General features: G+C 43.9%; 1 non-coding gene across 1 annotated transcript; it reads left to right on the forward strand.

Annotated features, from left to right (window-relative positions):
• Positions 1 to 1222: 1222 nt before the first annotated feature.
• Positions 1223 to 1296, forward strand: Trnat-ugu (transfer RNA threonine (anticodon UGU)). The gene has a single exon. It is a non-coding gene; the product is annotated as a tRNA-Thr (tRNA).
• The last annotated feature ends 6787 nt before the right edge of the window (positions 1297 to 8083 follow it).

The following is an 8083-nucleotide window of genomic DNA, read 5'->3' on the forward strand; positions in this document are numbered from 1 at the left end:
GCTCTCTTCAACGTCGACCTGTGGGGGCGACGGCGCCAGTAAAGAGGGGTGTTCGTTGCCAGTGGTCGCCTGTGGCGTGTCGTTCGCATCAGACTTTTGGTCATCAAAGAGTGGTGTGTCGTCCATCTTCGGGTCTGCATCCCTGGTATCCATCCATAGAATGGATTCATCAGGGGGTGTACGGCTACGTTTCTTTCTCTTTCGTGTCGATCCTTGTTTTCGAAAATGTCGTTCAGAGTCTGATTGCGGGTGGCTTTCATCTTACTCCGGACCAGTCTGAAGGAAAGCAGACGTAGGAAAGCACTCCCGGATCAACGTCCATCTCAGTGGCATTTTCAGTCACAGTGCTGCGAAGATTCGGCAGGTCAGGATCTGGCGTCTGTGGCACCTCAGAAGGAATCTCAGTAGCGATTGCATCTACCTGATCAGACGACGTCAACGGAGCAGGAAGACCCTGTGGAGAGGTGCTACCTTCCTTGGCAACCTTGGCATATGTGACAGGGATCTGAGTGATCTCCGCTGGGGACGCTTCCTCGCCGACCGGCGTCTGGATCAGGCGGCATCACATGCAGTCGGATCTGACGTGGCCTTCTTGTCCACAACCCGCACATGTTCGGGGTTGGCCGTCGTACACGACAATGGCTCGCACCCCGCCAATTGTCAGGTATGATGGTATATGTTTTTTCAGTTAAATTTTGACCTGACGCACACCATTAAGGACATGGTAGGTTGTGAAGGTTTGCCATTTTTCCTCTACGTAACCGGTGACGTTAGTGTATGGTTGTAACGCAGAGACAACTTCGTCCTTCGGCACTTCAAAATCCATCTGAGCCACCGAGGACACAGTGGATATTTCGACTTCAGGGACTGTCTCGCGCACGCCTCCCGCGAGACTCACATTCTCACCTTGTATGTCTACACACTACATTCGTAGTTTCCCACTCCAACACACTCGTTACTCGTGGAAGACATGTCCAAAAGAACAGACACCATATCCATATAAGTATATAGTCCTGGCAATACGGGTCATGACCTCCTTCTTCTGTGCGGATGCACACATATTCCTCGAACTCTTACGGGACTTGGTAATAATATCTTCCACGAGTAATGAGTGTGTTGGGGTGGGACACTACGAGTGTAGTGTGTGGACAAACAAGTTGAGAATATCAGTCTCGCGGGAGGCGAGCGCGAGATAGTCCCTGCAGTCGCACAATCGTCTGTGGCCTCGGTGGCTCAGATGGACAGAGCGTCTGCCATGTAAGCAGGAGATCCCGGGTTCGAGTCTCGGACGGGGCACACATTTTCACCTGTCCCCGTTGATATATATCGACGCCCGTGAGCAGTTGACGGTATTAATATAATTTTAATTTAGTTCAAGACGGCTGCAGGTCATCAATGGTGTCTGTTCTTTCAGACATGTCCGAAAGAACAGACATCATGTCCATATAAGTATTTAATTTAACGTTTTGATTCCATTTATCAAGAAACTGAGAAACTCAAAATGTTTTAATCTTTGTTCGATTTCTACGTTTATTAGAGGAAATAATGTAAATAAAAGACTGAAAATCGGTTATTACAAGAATTGGTTTTGTGACAGGCTTTAACAATTAGGTTAAAGTGAGGCTGGAGAAACTGATACAGCCGAAAACCAGTTGTTTCAGTGATAACCGCCATTCCGACTGGAGTTCTGTGTTGTAAGAGCGACGCGCAAGGACATCTTGAACAGTTTCTCAGAACGGTTACTGCAGCTCTAATGTTCTCAAAATGAAAGGGCCAGTCATTGGCGCCCGCGAGGAGGAGAGGGAGGGGGAGGGGTGGAGGTGGGGAGGGGAGGGGAGGAGAGGCAAAGGGGCACTTTCATCCATCGCTCCCAACCCTCCTTGGAATCTGGAGTAAAGAGTTTTTATTCGTCACAGTATACTCATACTCTTCCAGATAAGAATTCACAATACTGCTAAACCTTAGCTTTGACCAGTTGTAGCGCTTATAGAGTTAGGGTCTTGCAGCTTGACGCCTCTCGTAACTGACCAGCTGATTTGTACACAAAGTGCCAGTTTCAGAATCATGCACTCCAACCCCGACGTGCCTCCCCCCTCCCTTCCTCCCGGCCCATCCCACTGGAAATATTTCTGCAGACTCCCGTCTGCCACTGAGCATATATTTTGATAACATCCTGGTTTTAATAGCATCGAAGGAACAGCATTGTAAAGAGTAGACCTAGCACAGAACAAACCACTCACATTGAAACGCATCACTTAGTAGATGGTAAAGTACTCTGAAGCTAGCAAGATAGAAACAGAGCCTCCTGGCATTGTATCTGACCCAAATTCTAACCCTTCACTAAGCTCTTGTATCTACCCACCACGCCCTCAAAAAGCCAACGATTTACTATTATCAGAAGTTCCGAAAAATGAGGAAGAAATTGACCCACACTTTTTTCCGTTGCTCATTATATCGACTCCCCCATAAAGGGAGGGGACTGGCAGCCACAGGTTACACCAATTCGATTGATGGTTTAAAATACACAAAAAGAGATGACAATAACAGACGATTTTTAAAAACACATTGGTGCACGATATTTACGATTTTTACAGGAAGAACTGGATGACAAAATAATGGTTTTTGAAAAATACGCTGTTGGACAATATTGGTGATTTTTTATCTTTATAGATGACTAGCGGAAAAACTTGGCGTTGCCCAGGCATTTATTTATAGCAGTGCACCCACGTCCGTACTATGCAGCGTCTGGCCTTGTCCTGAGTTTTTATGACGTATCTCCTGAAACATGTGTCGTACAATGATATAATTTTGTAGATACATTCAGCGTCATATGCGGATACTGTCTGCGAAATTTATTGCTAATATAGTAGCAAAGAAGTAACAAATTTAAATGTCACGAATGCTGGGATGCCTGCACACTTGGCTGCAACTAATGTACACGTGACGCTTGGCACCATCATTATGGCTACCATCACCTGTGGTCGAAATTGGACCAGTTGTGTCGACGTAGTGAAAATATAAATGTGCATAACATGGTAAAAGACCATCCTTTCGAGCCACTGGATCTGATCTACGAGCAAAAATATCATTCATCTGAAAATAGTACACCCTACATAAAACTGACAGTCTAGGCTCAGGACAGACCACAGAAAATGCTGCATCGGAGCCACGAATACTTTAAAAATAACGGTTTGAGTTCTCTTTAATTGTCCAACCATCTGAAATGAGTCCTTATTACAGTGCGCTGAAAAATAAATTTTATGTTAATGACAAATAAATTTAATGTTAATGGCGGCAAATTAACTTTACCCTAATGACACGCAAGGTCAATACCGTTCTATCACGGTCACTATCAAGGCCCCCCATGAACCATGGACCTTGCCGTTGGTGGGGAGGCTTGCGTGCCTCAGCGATACAGATGGCCGTACCGTAGGTGCAACCACAACGGAGGGGTATCTGTTCAGAGGCCAGACAAACATGTGGTTCCTGAAGAGGGGCAGCAGCCTTTTCAGTAGTTGCAGGAGCAACAGTCTGGATGATTGACTGATCTGGCCTTGTAACATTAACCAAAACGGCCTTGCTGTGCTGGTACTGCGAACGGCTGAAAGCAAGGGGAAACTACGGCCGTAATTTTTCCCGAGGACAGGCAGCTCTACTGTATGATTAAATGATGATGGCGTCCTCTTGGGTAAAATATTCCGGAGGTAAAATAGTCCCCCATTCGGATCTCCGGGCGGGGACTACTCAGGAGGACGTCGTTATCAGGAGAAAGAAAACTGGCGTTCTACGGATCGGAGCGTGGAATGTCAGATCCCTTAATCGGGCAGGTAGGTTAGAAAATTTAAAAAGGGAAATGGATAGGTTAAAGTTAGATATAGTGGGAATGAGTGAAGTTCGGTGGCAGGAGGAACAAGACTTTTGGTCAGGTAATTACAGGGTTATAAATACAAAATCAAGTAGGGGTAATGCAGGAGTAGGTTTAATAATGAATAAAACAATAGGAGTGCGGGTTAGCTACTACAAACAGCATAGTGAACGCATTATTGTGGCCAAGATAGACACAAAGCCCATGCCTACTACAGTAGTACAAGTTTATATGCCAACTACCTCTGCAGATGATGAACAAATAGATGAAATGTATGACGAGATAAAAGAAATTATTCAGGTAGTGAAGGGAGACGAAAATTTAATAGTCATGGGTGACTGGAATTCGTCAGTAGGAAAAGGGAGAGAAGGAAACATAGTAGGTGAATATGGATTGGGGGGAAGGAATGAAAGAGGAAGCCGCCTTGTAGAATTTTGCACAGAGCATAACTTAATCATAGCCAACACTTGGTTCAAGAATCATAAAAGAAGGTTGTATACCTGGAAGAATCCTGGAGATACTAAAAGGTATCAGATAGATTATATAATGGTAAGACAGAGATTTAGGAACCAGGTTTTAAATTGTAAGACATTTCCTGGGGCAGATGTGGATTCTGACCACAATCTATTGGTTATGAACTGCAGATTGAAACTGAAGAAATTGCAAAAAGGTGGGAATTTAAGGAGATGGGACCTGGATAAACTGAAAGAACCAGAGGTTGTAGAGAGTTTCAGGGAGAGCATAAGGGAACAATTGACAGGAATGGGGGAAAGAAATACAGTAGAAGAAGAATGGGTAGCTCTGAGGGATGAAGTAGTGAAGGCAGCAGAGGATCAAGTAGGTAAAAAGACGAGGGCTAATAGAAATCCTTGGGTAACAGAAGAAATATTGAATTTAATTGATGAAAGGAGAAAATATAAAAATGCGGTAAATGAAGCAGGCAAAAAGGAATACAAACGTCTCAAAAATGATATCGACAGGAAGTGCAAAATGGCTAAGCAGGGATGGCTAGAGGACAAATGTAAGGATGTAGAGGCTTGTCTCACTAGGGGTAAGATAGATACTGCCTACAGGAAAATTAAAGAGACATTCGGAGAGAGGAGAACCACTTGTATGAATATCAAGAGCTCAGATGGCAACCCAGTTCTAAGCAAAGAAGGGAAGGCAGAAAGGTGGAAGGAGTATATAGAGGGTTTATACAAGGGCGATGTACTTGAGGACAATATTATGGAAATGGAACAGGATGTAGATGAAGACGAAATGGGAGATAAGATACTGCGTGAAGAGTTTGACAGAGCACTGAAAGACCTGAGTCGAAACAAGGCCCCGGGAGTAGACAACATTCCATTTGAACTACTGATGGCCTCGGGAGAGCCAGTCATGAAAAAACTCTACCATCTGGTGAGCATGATGTATGAGACAGGCGAAATACCCTCAGACTTCAAGAAGAATATAATACTTCCAATACCAAAGAAAGCAGGTGTTGACAGATGTGACAATTACCGAACTATCAGTTTAATAAGTCACAGCTGCAAAATACTAACGCGAATTCTTTACAGACGAATGGAAAAACTGGTAGAAGCCGACCTCGGGGAAGATCAGTTTGGATTCCGTAGAAATGTTGGAACACGTGAGGCAATACTGACCTTACGATTTATCTTAGAAGAAAGACTAAGGAAAGGCAAACCTACGTTTCTAGCATTTGTAGACTTAGAGAAAGCTTTTGACAATGTTAACTGGAATACTCTCTTTCAAATTCTGAAGGTGGCAGGGGTAAAATACAGGGAGCGAAAGGCTATTTACAGTTTGTACAGAAACCAGATGGCAGTTATAAGAGTCGAGGGGCATGAAAGGGAAGCAGTGGTTGGGAAAGGAGTAAGACAGGGTTGTAGCCTCTCCCCGATGTTATTCAATCTGTATATTGAGCAAGCAGTAAAGGAAACAAAAGAAAAATTCGGAGTAGGTATTAAAATTCATGGAGAAGAAGTAAAAACTTTGAGGTTCGCCGATGACATTGTAATTCTGTCAGAGCCAGCAAAGGACTTGGAAGAGCAGTTGAACGGAATGGACAGTGTCTTGAAAGGAGGATATAAGATGAACATCAACAAAAGCAAAACGAGGATAATGGAATGTAGTCAAATTAAGACGGGTGACGCTGAGGGAATTAGATTAGGAAATGAGACACTTAAAGTAGTAAAGGAGTTTTGCTATTTAGGGAGTAAAATAACCGATGATGGTCGAAGTAGAGAGGATATAAAATGTAGACTGGCAATGGCAAGGAAAGCGTTTCTCAAGAAGAGGAATTTGTTAACATCGAGTATAGATTTAAGTGTCAGGAAGTCGTTTCTGAAAGTATTTGTATGGAGTGTAGCCATGTATGGAAGTGAAACATGGACGATAACTAGTTTGGACAAGAAGAGAATAGAAGCCTTCGAAATGTGGTGCTACAGAAGAATGCTGAAGATAAGGTGGGTAGATCACTTAACTAATGAGGAGGTATTGAATAGGATTGGGGAGAAGAGAAGTTTGTGGCACAACTTGACTAGAAGAAGGGATCGTTTGGTAGGACATGTTTTGAGGCATCAAGGGATCGCAAATTTAGCATTGGAGGGCAGTGTGGAATGTAAAAATCGTAGAGGGAGACCAAGAGATGAATACACTAAGCATATTCAGAAGGATGTAGGTTGCAGTAGATACTGGGAGATGAAGAAGCATGCACAGGATAGAGTAGCATGGAGAGCTGCATCAAACCAGTCTCAGGACTGAAGACCACAACAACAACAACACGTGAAGTAATCTCAGATCGAAATGTTTTGCATTACAGAATCTCCAATGTAGATTCATCATACCGCAACTATAATTCTCAAAATTATTTGGGGTTACGCTCAATCCATATTTAAATTTAATCTTTGAAAAAATAACAGAATTATCATTAACTTATCATTATCAACGGCAAGAGGATACTTCGTCTAGCAAAGGCAGCATCTCTCTAGTTCTTCGTCTTTCTGCCCGAAGCGTTATTGTTTCTTTTTCGAGGCATAGCATAAGACAAGTATAGTTTCTGTCCGACAAGAAGAATCGTAGCTATTCAAAATTAAGAAATCGAAAAGTAGGAAAATACATCAGATTTTGTGGTAACGGCAACAAATCAAGACAAAGTTAATTCCGTCTGCTCTTAGACAATTAGACAAAAGTAAATGAAAACGCATGGGCCAATAACGTTATGCACAGCCTGTGTTACCATCTATGGCTTCTTCAGTACGATGTTTTGTTTTCCACTGCTGACAATAGCAACGATCTGGCAGGTGTCACATTGTAATTGCCCAGTATGAGTGCCTTAATGGAAATGAACCGTCTGGCTGTCCATAAATCAGTAAGAGTATGATGGGGTGGCGATGTCCTCCGAACAACTCGTTACAAGGGATTCCAGATATTCTCAATAATGTTCATGTCTGGGGAGTTTGGTGGCCAGCGGAAGGGCTTGAATTCAGAAGTGTTCCTGGGACCACTCTGTAGCAATTGTGCACGTGTGGGGTGTCACATTGTTCTGCTGGAACTGCCCAGGCCCGTCGGAAATCACAATGGACATCAGTGGAAGCATGCATCTGATCAGACAGGATGCGTACGTACGTGTCACCTTTCAGATTCGTATCTAGAAGTATCGGGGTCCCACATCACTGCAACTGCACACGCCCCACACAATTACAGAGCCTCCACCAGCTTGAACAGTCCCCTGCTGACATGCAGGGTCCACGGATTCATGAGGTTTCCATACCCATACACGTCCATCCGCTCGATACAACGAGACTCGTCAAATCAGGCAACATGTTTCTAGTCGGTGTTGACGGGCCCCGGCAAGGTGTAAAGCTTTGTGTCGTGCATTCATCAAGGGTTGACGAGCTTGCCTTCGACTCAAAACCCATATCCATCATGTTTTGTTGAATGGTTCGAACGCTGACACTTGTTTATGACCCAGTATTGAAATCTTCTGCAGTTTGCGGAAGGGTTGCACTTCTGTGACGTTGAACGATTCTCTTCAGTCGTCGCTGGTCCCATTGTTGTAGGATCTGATATTCACGGTACACTCGTAAAATTTTACTTATTTAATCGTATCGCTAGGGTACCCCGTCGGGCAGACCGTTCGCTAGGTGCCGGTCTTTCACTTTGACGCCACGTAAGGACCTGCAGTCGATGAGGATAATATGATGATGATGAGGA

This window comes from Schistocerca cancellata, unplaced genomic scaffold, assembly GCF_023864275.1.
Source record: "Schistocerca cancellata isolate TAMUIC-IGC-003103 unplaced genomic scaffold, iqSchCanc2.1 HiC_scaffold_1092, whole genome shotgun sequence".
Classification (NCBI taxonomy): domain Eukaryota; kingdom Metazoa; phylum Arthropoda; class Insecta; order Orthoptera; family Acrididae; genus Schistocerca; species Schistocerca cancellata.